Source organism: Phaenicophaeus curvirostris, chromosome 19, assembly GCF_032191515.1.
Source record: "Phaenicophaeus curvirostris isolate KB17595 chromosome 19, BPBGC_Pcur_1.0, whole genome shotgun sequence".
Classification (NCBI taxonomy): domain Eukaryota; kingdom Metazoa; phylum Chordata; class Aves; order Cuculiformes; family Cuculidae; genus Phaenicophaeus; species Phaenicophaeus curvirostris.
This window is the reverse complement of record NC_091410.1, coordinates 13,265,197-13,279,900: the sequence shown is the minus strand read 5'-3', so window position 1 is coordinate 13,279,900 and position 14,704 is coordinate 13,265,197.

Genomic DNA, 14,704 nt, shown 5'->3' with positions numbered 1-14,704 from the left:
CTGATTCTGATCTGCGCTCAGTTTAAGGGCACTTACCATACAAGTAAGTGCTGTCCAATATGAGTAAGAGTGTCAGGATAATTAGTATTGCTACTTCTCGCAATGCAGCGATTTGGAAACGGAAGGCAAAGTGGCACATAAAATGTGATAAAAATGAATTTGTGCATCAGCTGGAACTACAGCCTCAAATCTTCTAATCTTCCAGGCTGAAACCTGCAATTTCTTCTCATTCAAAATTCCTTACGATGTCACCGGGCTTATTTCAGCTCTTGAGCAACTCCAGCAACTTTGTCATTATAGATGCTCGTATCCAAATGGAGACCTGAGCTGCGTGTTCTAACCAGCATGAAGCCCCCATACAGGGTCCGAGTTGCTTAAGGGGGTAGAATTAAGGGCCCAGAGTGTTCACATCTATGTACCTACCTTTATACGAAGGCAGGAGAGGGGGAAGGACCAGATGTAAGTACTTAGATGTGAGTACTTAGCAGCACTAGTCTGATCTCAGTGTGGCAAGTTGGCATTTTGTTCACCTAGCTCCTAGTGTAAATTTTATCTCCTGTTTGTTTTGCATTGTGTAGCTTCAAGTTTCTGTGGTTTTCTCTTTAACCTTGTTATCTCCAGGATCTTTATATTAAATTTGCAGAACTGCTACTCCTAATTTTATCTAAATGTTACTGATTTGGCTCTGTTCTGACTTCAGTGGTTCCCTTACCTGTGTTTAGTTCCACTTTTGCATCATCAGCAAATTTAATTCCTCTGCTTCATCATCTCTTTTCCAATTATTAACATGTAAAATGTGCATGTATTGTGACAGTTTTGATCAGCTCTGCGACTCTCAAATTGCCTCGATGCCAGGTACCTTTTCCATATCAAACTGAGAATTTGGACTGGAAGCTGTTGGAAATTTTTCTTTCAAAAGGCTCAGTTCGTCCTTAAATAAAATGTTTGTATAACACTTCTTTGCCTCAGGCAGAGATCCTGTGGACATTAGTTCGGTTGCATAATATTCTTGTAAAGTAAATAAAATATTATCTTCACTTCATGTATAGAAAATGCTGAGGAGAAGCAGCTAAAGCTTTCTAGGATAATGCTAGGAAACTGTACACCTAGGCTTTGAGCTCTGCTGCTTGGGTTTTCATTCAGATCACATTGTTTCCTTAATTATAACACCAGCTAATCATAGATATCCAGTATATCAGCCCAGCAGAACTAAATTAAAGAGAGAACAGTGAATTACTGTAGGTTTCCAGAAGTGTCTACATTTAATGCATTAGTTTCCTGGAAGGCTTTTGAGATGCATTTGTTTTCACTAAGGTTGTATTTTTAGGAACTGTATAATGTTACATTATGGTAATGAGAATCATAATTAACATGGTTTTGTTAATGAAATCATGCAAATAATACTTCCTGTAGGCAGCTCTGGCTGTTTCTAGGGATGCCAAGAGAACCATCCTCTGATGCAGTTTAGGGCGACCTCACAGGTAGCGTCAAGTGTTGTTTAGGGACTGGGTGCAGTCTGTTAGGGGTTGAGCCATAACTCTCTTCTTGGGTAGAATGATATAAATTGGGATGTTTTGAAGTGAGTGAGATTGCAGTGGCATTAAATGGCTTTAAAAAAACATGTCATATTTATTTCATGTTTGAAGTTTGGTTGTGGGATCTCCTGAGTGAATTCCTACCTCCTTGCAGCCAGTGGCAAAACTTGCTCTGCCTTCAAACACAGCATCGCTTCACCTCACATCTATTTATCTGAGAACATCCAGAATATTTCCAGTAGTCATCATTATCACTAAAATGTTTTTACAGTACCAATGGATCAATTTTCTCAGTCTTCAGGGAATTGTGTTTTATCAATGTGATATTATTTAATGTAATGAAATGAGCCCCGTTCTCTGTTCTCTATCAAAATAATATTTCTACCCGCTATTTCTTTCAGTGCACTTAACGCTCTATATCCTGTTAAGCCTTTGATCGCTTGGGTAGCAGAATACCTTTTTGACAGCGTTTTTCCATCAAGGCCGTATTCTTTCTCTGTCTGTGCTGTCACACGTGTTCAGGAAAATTTCTCTTGCCTGTTGAGTACAGTATAAGTCTTAAGGTGATCACATCAGCTCAAGCTCTTTAATGACATGAGATGTTAAATGACAAAAAAGAAAATTGCAATTATTTTTCAGATTTTTTTTCTAGGAACCAGGTCTCTAATACCTGTTACTTTCAGTCAATGAAGAGAAATAAACAGGAATTGTGTTGCAGCTACTGAAGTCTATAGGATGATGTAAAGAACTTATAGGAATGATTTTATCCTGTGATATTTTTAGGAATCTCTACGTATTCCCACTGCAGTAAGTTGGGGTGTTTTTTGGTGATTTGTTTTTTTTCTAGGGCTGTAGCAATTGTACAAACAATTTGTAAACAGGGAAATAGCAAAATTCATCAAATAAATTATTCACAAAGGAATTATTCACTCAGCTCAAGTATTTCCTCTCAAGAAAACTAAAAGCTGTCAACTCCTATGTCTTGTTATAAGAACCGAAAGTGTTTTATTTAAGAGCTCTTTATGACGAAAAAGACAAAAAGAAAACAATGTATATGACAACTGCAGAGTGTGGTGTTTGTCAGCTGGCTTGGGCTACCAGATTTGAGGAAAGCAGAGCAATACACAGAAATACACCATCAGAGGATTCAAATTGGAATGTCGTTTTTGTGCCTCTTGAGAACATGCAGTCACATAAAATTGTCTCAAGTTACTGAGTTAGGTGTGTACGTTTCTTTGGTGCATTTGAAAAGGATGTTTTGATAGGCTAGGTAGCAATCTTGCAACACAATAACATAACTGACACGTATTCCTGATAAAGTTTTTCTGTATATTCCATAATCTATAGAAAAAGACGGACATTGTTCAATTAAGGCTTGATCCAAAATCCTTTCAAGTCAATAAAATTTTTTTGTGTGGACTTAACAGACTCAACATCAAATAATTATTTTACTTTAATAACACTTTTTAAAGGTAAAAACATTTTGTAAATTATCATCATTTCAAAACACGATTAAATTGTTTATTATAAATGTTATTTTTACCGGTATTCCCAAACTCATTTGTATGGTGACTACCTGCCTGAGGCTACTTAGGAACTTGGAAGAGAAGTCAAATATTCTTACTGTCTCTATAAACATCTAATAGATGGTGATTACTGGAAAAAGGTTTATTTAATTAAGCCTTTTAATTAATTTGTCTTTCCTTACAATTATCCTGTCTTGCTTCAGAACTTATTTAGAGCTTATAGGACACAATAATGAGCCACGCTTGGATTCAACCAAAAAGCATTATCAATACTTAAGAATCCAAATGTGAGAGCGAAAGCACATAAGAGGCACATAGCAAGTTACTTTATAGATACTTTCTGTACTAGAGGCAGATAAAACCAGACTTTCTCTCGCATGGAGTTTGTGTCTATTTTTGGCCGACCATACATCCTTAGCTGTTTTTTGGCTCATGGAGGGGAAAATACTGAAGTAATTTACCGACTGGTCATTATGCCTGAGGGTTACTTCAGTGTAGTCACTCAATCTGCTTTGTTTACTACCCTTGCCATATTCTGAAGCATTTTCCCCTTTTCTGCCATTACTTGAACATCAAATTTTTATGTGCAGTGGCAAACTGGAGCAAGCTACTTTCCGCAAAGAGATGCTTTGCAATATATCTTGAATAATTTACTGGTATAGGTCATGAATACTCAACAAACATTAAAGAAAAAGGTAAATATCTTGTAAAAGCAGGGAAATGTTTGTGCCTTAGTGCTGAAGATGTAGTCTGACATAGTGTTTCACTAAATTTATTGGCTTAGAAGTTACGTGTATGTTAAATAAAAAATAAATCTTAAATCAGACTTTTAATCCCACTCAGCTTAAAAGAAATGGAGACTTGGCTGCCTGAGTGCAGAGTGGCCCCAAAAGCAGAGGTGAGGGAAGGAATTAATAGCGGGTCATGAAGTGTGTTAGCAGGCACAGAAACTGTAAGTAAACACCAAATGAGCTGCTCATGATCTATCACCTATGCAACTAATTTGTTTTTCCAGAGGCAGAGTGGCGGATGTTTGCAGCCTGGGTAGAACTGCATCTCTTGTCAGGATGAGGCATGGACCGTGCTTTACTCTCCTCTCCTTAGTTGTAGAACAATGTTTTAATATCACTGGCAGGTTTTTTTAAATGCGAAATGGTGAGCCAGATAAGGCTCCGACTGGTATCTGTTAGATGTGTAGTAAAAAGAGGATAGAATAAGAGGAATTAGTGAGTCCCTCTCTCTTTGCAAGAGCCCAATCGAGGTTAGCACAATTGGAGTCATTCCACGACAACACAGGGCTGTGGGGTTTCACGAACAAGGAAGTATTTCCTTGTGAGATGCACTTTTCATTCTGGAATAGGCAAAACTAAGCAGCATGGTATTTTTTTGTTTGCTGTACTCAATAGCTCTGCAATTCCTCAGCAGCTCTTCTGCCTCCAGTTCAACAAAGCAATTAAACCAAGCTTTGAGACAGCAAAGGCCTTAAGATTTGGAGCCTCTGTATGCAATTTCTGTCTACAAATTAATGATGTTTCATGTATTCTGTCTGAGAGTTTGGGGTTTTTGGTTTTTTTTTTTTTGCTTATCAGCCTCTGACCTTTCTATCCTGCAGGGAATTATTTTAGGTTTTGCAGTCAGACGTATCGATACATCCAGGAATACTAGAGAATTTTAAAGTGTGGCTAGAAGAAAAGTGTGAAGTTTGCATCTATTCTTTTTAAAAGGAAGGAATTGTCAAAAAGATACTCGTAGATATTCTGTTTTGACAAAATCCCAGAGCAGTTTTATATGTATGGAGACAATTCTGCAACAATGTGATTCATGGGAAAGAAAATATCTCTCCAGGATAAAAACCTTTGGAAATTAGTTTTATCCCAGTGCCTTTTGCTTCGGTGTTAGTAAAGAAGACTTTTAGAATGTAGTATATTTTCCATCAGGGGAATTATTTCTTGATAGCAGAAACAGATATTCATCTAGCTGTACTATACAATTTGTGTAATATAACACAATTCCTGGCTTTCCTTTTTTATATGTTTAATGTGTACATCGCGAGAAATAACAGTCTTAAAAATGCTGTTAAATACCAAAAGTTCATTTGGCTGAAGCGTCATTAGCCTTACAGGGAATCTGTATTTTCATAGATGGTTTGTTTGTGCCTTGTGCCCTGGGGAGAAAGCACTAAAGCCCAGTGAAGATGATTGCTAGGTAGAAACCATGAATTTCCATACTTCAAAATCCAGTTTATCATACACATTAATGCCTGAGTGTATCCACTTGAAATGGGAAGATGTATCTGCCATTCTGACCTCACTTGTCAGCCTAAGAAATACAGCTGAGTAGTGTTCATTGAGAGTAGTGAAGATGTTCTTTGTTCCGATCTAGAGGCATCCTGTGGTGTATGTTATGAAAGGATTCTAGTCATTACAAAGTTGGTGGAGTCTATTCAAACATGTTGCTAGAATACAAGTACGTACACCTGAATGTATAAATTATTCCTTCATAAATTATTCCTAAATTCTTCAAAAAGGATTGTTTTTCTTTATCTTTTTTTACTTTTTGGCTTACTCTAATGCATCATTCCTAACTAAATGGCATAAAACTGTTCTTTTGTGAAGCTCTACACAAAAAATATATGGAAATGTCACAGTGAAATGTTCAGGTTTTATGGAGTTCTCCATGGTATGCGTTGCCTCAGCTGATCACAAAAGCATTCACAGATGCAAGATGTAACTATTATATCGAACTCCCTGCTAATAGGTCTTAAATTTTCTGTAGCACCCATCACCATTGCATGCAAGTCCTGAATCCAGACTCCCCAGCAATCTGAGCCTGATGGCTGCTCAGTTCATGACTGGAGACATTTAATGGCTTCTGTGCTGTACCTACTTTACTACATAAAAATGTTTAGTTGTATAGAAATATTGCTGTTGGTTGTTCTGATCTTAACGGTGCACATCTGTGGAGGAAGATGATGCCTGGGAAAATAAAGCTGGCACATAAAGGGGCCAACTTACTGTAACGAGGAAAGAGCCTCTTGTATCTGATTCTACGGAGAAGGTTAAGCACTTGCGTTTCTGCAGTGAGGAACTTCCCCCTTATCTGAAAGCCCAGGGTTAGAAGTAGTAGTATTTACAAAGCTCTTTTCCCCACCTCTTCTTCTATTAATAGAAATACAACTGAGCTTTAGACCAGTTCATTTTATGCACAGAAGTGGTGTTAGAAGAAAAGCTGAGTAAAAGGTATCATCTATAGAGGTAAAAGAAAGCCTGGTTGAAGTGTGTGAGGGATGTTGCAAGTAGAATACAATGGGGAAAACAAGCATGTGGTTGTAGAGTGCTCCTTCTAGATTTATGCATCTTTGCCTTGGACTTTTTTTAATGGGATCTTTATTGTTCTTTGAGTTTGTTGTGGGGTTTTTTTTTTTGTTTGTTTGTTTTCTTTATGGATGACTCACATGCCAGACTGCTTAATTCTGATCATCATTAGCAAATGCATCTATCTCAAGAAACCATTTGCGGTCACATATTTTGTCATTCATGGGGTTTAGAGGGTTTAGGTGTTTTTCTGAGCCATAGAGGTTTCACAGTGCCAAACTACAACAATATTGGTGCTGTACCCTTGCAGTTTTTATTTCATGAGCCACCTGATAATTCATGCTCCTGGTGCCTTTTCAGGGCCTGTCATTGCAAAGGGTCACCTGAATAATCCATGAAGATCAGGCAGCAGACAGCTGCTGGTTGATTTTTAATTGTTCATATATATGCCTGGCAATATTAGTTTACAGGCAATGTTTGCAGTTTTTGTTTGTACTTTTAAAAACAACACAGTTCTGCATGGAAATGTAGTCTGGAAGAGGAAGCGCTTGCTCTAAGGGAAGAATTTCTAACCCACCTTTTACTTTTGGAGCTGTGCATATTTGCACTAAGCAAGAGAAATTGCTGCTGCTTGTTTGAGCAAATGGGTGTTTTCATTGTCTAGAACCCTCACAAAAAAAGTGTGTGAACCAGCTGCAAAGCAAGTGAAAGTGAGTGTTGCCACCTTTACTCTGATCTAAAGATACTTTTAAATTTGATTATTCTTTTTTCTCCAATTTTGAGACTTTCAGAACATTCCTTCCTTTAAAATATTTTGATGTAATCGCTCATGGTTTAGTTTCCTTTTAAAATTAAGTACACAGCTCTTCAGGTGTCAGTGCTCTTGATCTGCCCTGCAAACACAACTTTAGTTTTCCCAGAATGGCTGCACAACACCTGAGGTCTCAAATACATAAACTTTTGGAGCAGTTTCCCACCAGCTCCAGATCCCAGCTGGCAAATGGCACAGTACTGGTTTCACTGACACCTTAAAAAGAGTCTTGATGAAGCTGTCAGAGGCAGCTGAGCTGGTTTCTCCTGCCTTTCCTCTCTAAAAATTTCTGATGAGCTGATGCACACCTGAAATGTATTCGAAAGGAGAACTCTTAAGTGTTAGGTGAATACAATCCCATCTTTCAATTTCCTTATGAATACTATTGGATAAAAGGAAGAGGTTTTCTTTCCCTTTTCTTTACATAACAGCAATTCTTTGACTTTAGGAAGTGACGCTCCCATTTATTTTATACATTGCTTTCGTCATCTGTGTATCACCAGTCATTTTAAATATGCTAGATTTACATCTCATGTAAATGCTTAGAAACAGGAGACTAAAATCCAGTGCTAGAGATAGAAATTGTTTCTCACAAATCAAATCATACAATATTTATTTAAAAGGGTTACAGACAAAATGATAGTGACGTTCTTATCCCAGTAATTTAACAAGTTGTCTTGTCCCCACGCTCTCTGTCACAGTAAGTGCCACATTGACTCTCGGGATGTGATTACGTGTGGAGGGTGAGCACTGGGGTTGGGACTCTGGACACCCAGCTTCTCCTCCAGTGAGAACAATGTCACTGGAAATTATTCAAAGCATACGAATTGGTACGAATCAGGAGAGGAGAGGGAATGAACCGCTTAAAATTGCTTTGCTTAAGGCCTGATCTAAACCTCAGACTGTGCGTGGAGGTAAAGGTTCTGCTTAAGCATCTGCTCCCTTTGCTGCCAGGTAGGGGTTGTTGTTTTCAGTGCAATTTGAGTGTTCATATCAAAAGGATAATTCCATCTCATTAACATTATTTTATTCAGCTGGAAATGCTGATACAAACCAGCTGCTTTGCACCACTCCCTGTGAAACAGAGCAGCTATAAAGCAGGGGAAGTTAGGTTTATGGCTGTGGTGCTTTGGCAGGATGGTGTTGAGCATACAGGTAGGTGCGACCTGGTGTTAATTGTGATACAGCAGAAATCATAGATGCTTGTGGTTGTTCCTCTTGTAGACAAGTAATGTCCAGTTAATACTTTTGGGGAAACAAGAAAAAGCGGTTTAAAACTTGTAGATTGTGTGTTATATTGGAGTAAATTATGGTCAGGTTATAGTTTGAATTTGGTACATGCAGTAGTTTGGGGGAAGGCAACAGTGATGGAACTTCAAATTTGGATCCAATACCCTAACTCCCACTTGTAACTAATAGCTGCTTTTTCAAACAGTTCTTTTTCTGCCAAAGGATTTATGTCAGATAGGTTTTCTCTGTCTAGCCTGAGAGAGATATTTTCAGTTTAGCCTTAAATTGAGAAAGGCAACATGCTTTCTTCCATGAGCTCTTCTTGTTTTCCAGTATTGGTGCCTCGTTTATCGGCAATCCTCTTGTTGGGTTATGGAGATCCGGGACACGTTGTTTGTTCTTCCTACTGGGAGGTAAACCAACACTGTATAAAACTGCTCCAAAACTATGCAGCCAACCAAGCAGTACGAATATCTCACCTAGCGTGTGGGGGTATGGGAAAATAGAATTCTGAGATTTAAAATTGGCTTTGCTTGCTATTTATACTCTCTTTTTGACTCTTCCATATTCCATTCCATGATGAAGGTAGCCTTCATAGGTGAAATAACAGGCTTCTGTCTAGAACAAGTAATTTATATTGTCCACAAAATGAAAGAGAATGTTGTTTTGCTGACTTAAGTCTCAAACATGGAGAAAACTGTTCTAATTCTGAAGGTGTCGGGGTCCTGGTGTGGAACTTGTTTCTCCAGAAATCAAAATAAAAGCTTATCGGAAGGACCAGCTTGTTCTTGCTGAGAGAGAAATTGTCTCTTGGTTTTGGCCTAATATGTTGGAAGATGAGAGAGAGGGCGGATAACAGCATGACATGGGAAAGGTATGTTATTCATATATGATGTATGGCAGACAACAAAGCTTTGGAAGATTTCCTTCTTGCTTTTAAAATGTGTGTTTCTGTTTTGCCCACTCTAAAGTCAGTAAGTACAGTGACTAACACGGTGAGTATTTTACAGAGATATCAGGGAACTTAATTTTCTGATGTCTGTGGTTAAGAGTTAAAAACATATTTTGTAGTCCCCTGAGGAGTTAGTTTGTAATGTAATATCGAAAGAACATTAGATCAGCAGGCATTTGTGCAACTTGTTTTGATTCAGAAATAGAACAGAGGACGCAAACTGTCCATAGACCACATCCTACTGGGTTTCAGATTCTGAATTCACAGAGACAGCAAACGTGGGCTGGGAAGAATCCCAATAGATGAGGGAGTGAGCTAAGTCATTTGTATTCACCTACCTCTCCATACATGATGCTGACACTATGTGGATTTTACAGTGTTAGTAACATTTGTAATAACTCCTCTCTTTTATTAGCAACAAGCCTAGTGGGGCTTGCCTTTCCCAGATAGTGGTCACATGAATTTATTGTGGAATATGGAATTATCTCTTCTATGCCATGTTTAAGACTTTTGCTGCTTTTTGAGGTACCTCTTCCTCCTACCTAGCAAGATCCATATTTGCAGTCAGACTTGCAAGGAATAGAAACTATTCAAAAGAGGCAGATAAACTGTTCTGATTTAGGTAAAATATGTTATGTTAAGAGTAATTCTGTTATAAAGTACTCAATCTGTTTTATTGTGAGTTTCATTTGATTATTGTTTAAACCTTAATTTGTGGGTTTATATATATTTTCTGCCCAAATTTTCACAGAAACAGATGGTGTATGTCTGACAATCGATCTGTCCTGAAGTGGGAGAGTAAAACACTTTTATTATAGCAAAAATTATTTAGAAAACTCCTGAGCTCACCCTTTTGTGCACAAAATTGACTTTTGGTGCAAAGCAAGTTTTATTGCTGCTTAAACGGGTATTGATCAAACCATCAAAAATTGGGTTATCGTTTCAGTGGTTGTTCTGGGAGAAACTCCAGAGAATAAGGGTTTCTGTCTATATCTGAAATATCATTTTTAAAACGAACTTTAAATTTGGTTGCTCTCCTGACCCTTTGTAAGATAAAAGGTTAATTTGAAATAGCATTGTCCTATTAATTTCCTCCACTGAAAACAATTAATTTCAATGTTAAGTGCCTTTCTGCATACCTCGAGGCCAGGTTTAATTTTGGCATTAAAGGTAATGTTTAAAAACTCCAGTTAATGAGGAAATCCTTAAGAGTAAATTAAGGGTTTGCTTAATTTAGGGCTTAGTAAAATGCTCTGTGTAAAATCAAGATGTAGACAAACTTCAGGGTATTGCATAGTTTGGAAATGTAATACAATAAAAGAAAATTAAAGAATATAACCATCTCAAATATGTCAGAGCTTCAGAAAGCTGAATTATTTTAATCTACCTTCAGGTCACAGAAGAAAAAGAACGGTGTATTTTCATTTGAGGAAATAGTGTTAAAAACAAGATTTTATTTTTTTGCATTACACTTAATGACTTTCCATCTCCACAAGGAGATAAACCCTCCAGGACTTGAATTTCGATTCCTCACATTAATTGATTTGCTAAGAAAACTGAACTACACTGATATTTGATGAGACTTCGGGCCCTAAATGTGTTCGTTGGGTTTGAAACCTGCACTCTGACCCCTATCTTGCTTAAGCCAATAACAGAGACCTCTTCCAAACTGAAGTGTCCTGCTTAAAAAAAGAAGCTATCACACATGGCTTCTCTAGCCTTCTGCATCTTACATGGCTTGGTAGGTTTTAAGGTATCACATGCATAAATGTAGTGGTGAAAAACCTTCAACATGAAAAAAACCCAACTGCAAACCAGAACTGGAACAATTTATGACCTCAAAACCAGTTTGTTCTTTAGTCCTGATGAACATCAGGAGCTGGGTGGCAGATTGGCTCCGGGGCTGTGGGTGGGAGCATTTCTTCCTGACACTGATCCAGATGCTGAATAAGATATCCATGTCAGTGAATGCTTTCTGCAAGAAGACGCATTGATTTTAGTGGGACTATCATTGTCTGTTTATGATCAATTAGGCTCACAATTTAGCATGAAAGAAGTAAATGAGGAAAATGTAATGTATAGATCTGTATCATGTCTGGAAAGCCTTGAAGCAGCTTATATATAGTCTGGTACAATGGAAGTAATTAGATCGTTACATGTGAGAAATTAAAGCTCTGGCTTTTTAGAGTGAGAAGTCTCAATGCTGAGAAATATATGTAGTTTTAGTGGAGATTTGGAGAGTTTTTAGGTTTGAATCTCTGAGGTAAGCTCCAGCAAGGGTGATTTTCAGCACGAATATGTGGGTCAGGGAAGAAGAGAGGTATTAATTACAGTTAAAGTCTCCGGAGAACTGTTCTCCAAATCCAGGCTTAGCAAGGTAAGGAAAAAGTGAACTGAAAATGTCCTGATTTACACAGCTTCAGCTTGTAAGGTTGCTTTTTATCATATGAATATCATCAGAAAAATGCTTGAAAAAAGCAGTGAATTGAACACACTTGGAGTGTTGCTGTTAGGATTTGCTCTAAAGGACACATAAATGTTGGCATTATGTTCACACAGCTCTTCCATTGGTACAGCAAGAGGAACGGTGTACAGCTAACCTGTAGCACCCTCTTCTTTGGTAACCTTTAAAATTCTGCAAAATGTTCCTAATTGAATATTCATTTTCTACAGACAAATTTAATAATACTTTGGTATATTCTTCATTAAAGTGCCCCTTTCTCATGGTATTTATTGCAAGTGTGTAAATAAGTTGGTGCAAACAAAAGGTATCAGGTCCAGTGGGAGGTGTCCCTGCCCATGACAGAGTGGTTGGAAGTGGATGAGCTTTACGGTCCCTTCTAACCCAAACCATACTATGACTCTATGAATGAGTTGATATTTAGTGATCTTTACATGCAATTTCTTCTCTGTTTTTCTCTAATTATCGCTTATCTGTCTTATTTGCAAGTCGGGTGGGGTGGAAATCAGAAGAAACCAGTTGCTGTTTACGTGTGTCTTAATTGTGGAGTTCAAAATGTGAATCCACACTTCCCTAAAATCAGGGAGAGACTGAAGGAATGTTCATAATTGGTGTGCATGGGAAACACCTAACCTGCTTTGAGCTGGCCACACGTGAGCCCTGGTTGCACTAATATTGCTTCAGAAATTGGGGCTGCTTTCTGATGGCCCTCGCTGTGCTGTGCTTTCTTCAGAAGGCTGAGTCAAAGTGGCATATCCTAGACTCCTCCATCTATCTAAAAATGGTGCTTAGGATTGGTAAAATTTTATGATGCAAGAACTGTAGATAATTACTGTATAAATATTGGCATAAATTAACCAGCGCAATTTTAGCACTTGATTAACGGAGTGAGGAAGCTATTGGGATGCATTAACGTTTGCAGATGTAGACCTTGAAACGGGAAATGAAAAGTATATTATCCAAATAAAATTAGTGAGAGAATTCATGTGAGAGAATTCGTGTAAGAGAATTGTGTAAAAGCAGTGGGGAGCTGCATGAGAATTCCCTTTCATCCCTCAAAGCAAAAGCAGAGACCCAGCTTCTCAGATGTGAAGGGATAAGTAGGGAATTATGCCAAATAGTGCCAGATGGAGATCTGCCCCGGAATTTTAGTTGAAGGAACAAATAATTGAACTAAAAATGATACTTATTGTTAACGGGAAGTGTCTGTGGTTAATGTGGCAGACACAGCTTCACCCTCATGTAGAACTTGATGTAGAAGTCATGACAGAAGAACCCATGGTGGATCACTGTCCATGTTATTATACTCAGGGGGGTTGTTCCACTACATATACACAGAAATGACCTAAAAAATAGCTCCCTTGTTCATCGATGTGTCTTTTCCCAGACAGGTTTGCAAACTCTGGATTTAGTAAAGGAAATATGCAAATGTTTGTTGAGGGGAACAAATGTGCTCTCTGTTTATTTTCTGTACTAAATTGAATTTGCTGAAGATTTAACGGAGCAAAACAGCACCTGCTAGTCTAATATTACATTAATATCAGTCATGCAGAGAAGGGGCCCTGCTTAATGACTGGGTTGCTGTTTGCCTGGGCTTGGTAATTGAAATGCAATAGTTTTACTCTGTGCTTTCCTACAGGAGCACTATGTTTTGTTAATCACTACCTCATTATGTTTGGATTGTTATTCAATAAGCTGGTTGATATAGGGTGTGACTGACAAATGGAAGAAGTAGTTTAGCCTGGAAATACATCTGCTCCTGACTTTCGGCTTCTGCAAAATCAACACAAAGGGCAGCTATTAACCTCTGCTCCAAGGGGGATGCTTGTGCTCTGCTGTTACATCGGGTGGTAGGAATAGCAGTCTGGTCTATGCAGAAGTGTTGGGAGGGGATTTGATATAACTGAATAAAGTATTTTTTTTTTAAGTTGGAAGAGAAACACTAAAAAAATCTAATGAGATTTCCTTTTTCTTTTCTTTCTTTTTTTTTTCTCTAAAAGGTACTGGGAAGAAAACTTACATCCAAAACCACTAGTTATTATGATGAGAAAGATGTGGTTTTAGTGCATTCTCAGGGGCTCTGGTTTCTGCTCCTATTTTATAGTGCTCTTTTGCAAATTTCCTTTCATTTTCCCTTTCTGAGAAGGCAGAGTTAGATTTTCCTGAGTTGAATCATCCATGGTTATTGTTGTTGTAGTGCAGGGCTTTATTGTCTTTGATTAGATGATGCAAATGTAGTTATGATCCTGATCCAACCTGGCCTTGAGCACCTCCAGGGATGGGGCAGCTGTGACTTCTCTGGAAATAACTGGCTACAAAGATGTAGATTTTTAGGATTATTCGGTGGCTTAACGTAAATATTATTAATCATCAAAATTTTCAAAAATGACCATGCACAAAGCTTTCATTTACGTCCACACAGTTTACGGCATTAAATGATCTTGAAAATCCCACCAATTTAGTAAGATGTTCACTTCTTAAAGACTTTTAGAAGTGTTATCTCAAGTTCTAAAGTAGTTTTGGAAACCAATAATTAAGCAGTTTGTCAACAAAACTCCCAAAGGAACTTTCCCCTTTAGCCTTTATTAAAATTTAAGTCTCGGGTGCTCTGAGCATCTGTTTAATTAGCCTCAGCTTTAGATCTGTACATTGTAAAGTAAACAATAAACCAACAGTTTCTTCTCATACCCTGGGGAAGGGCAGTGTCAGCAATTTTGGATTCCATCCTGCTAAGCTGCAGCCACCAGAGTCTCAAACCATGTGAAACTGAGATATTAATTGCTCTAGAAATGTGATGTTAATGAATTATTCCTGCAGGTAAATCAAGCATGTTCTGCAGTGCACTGTTCTTGTGGTATTTTTTTCAAGATCAAAC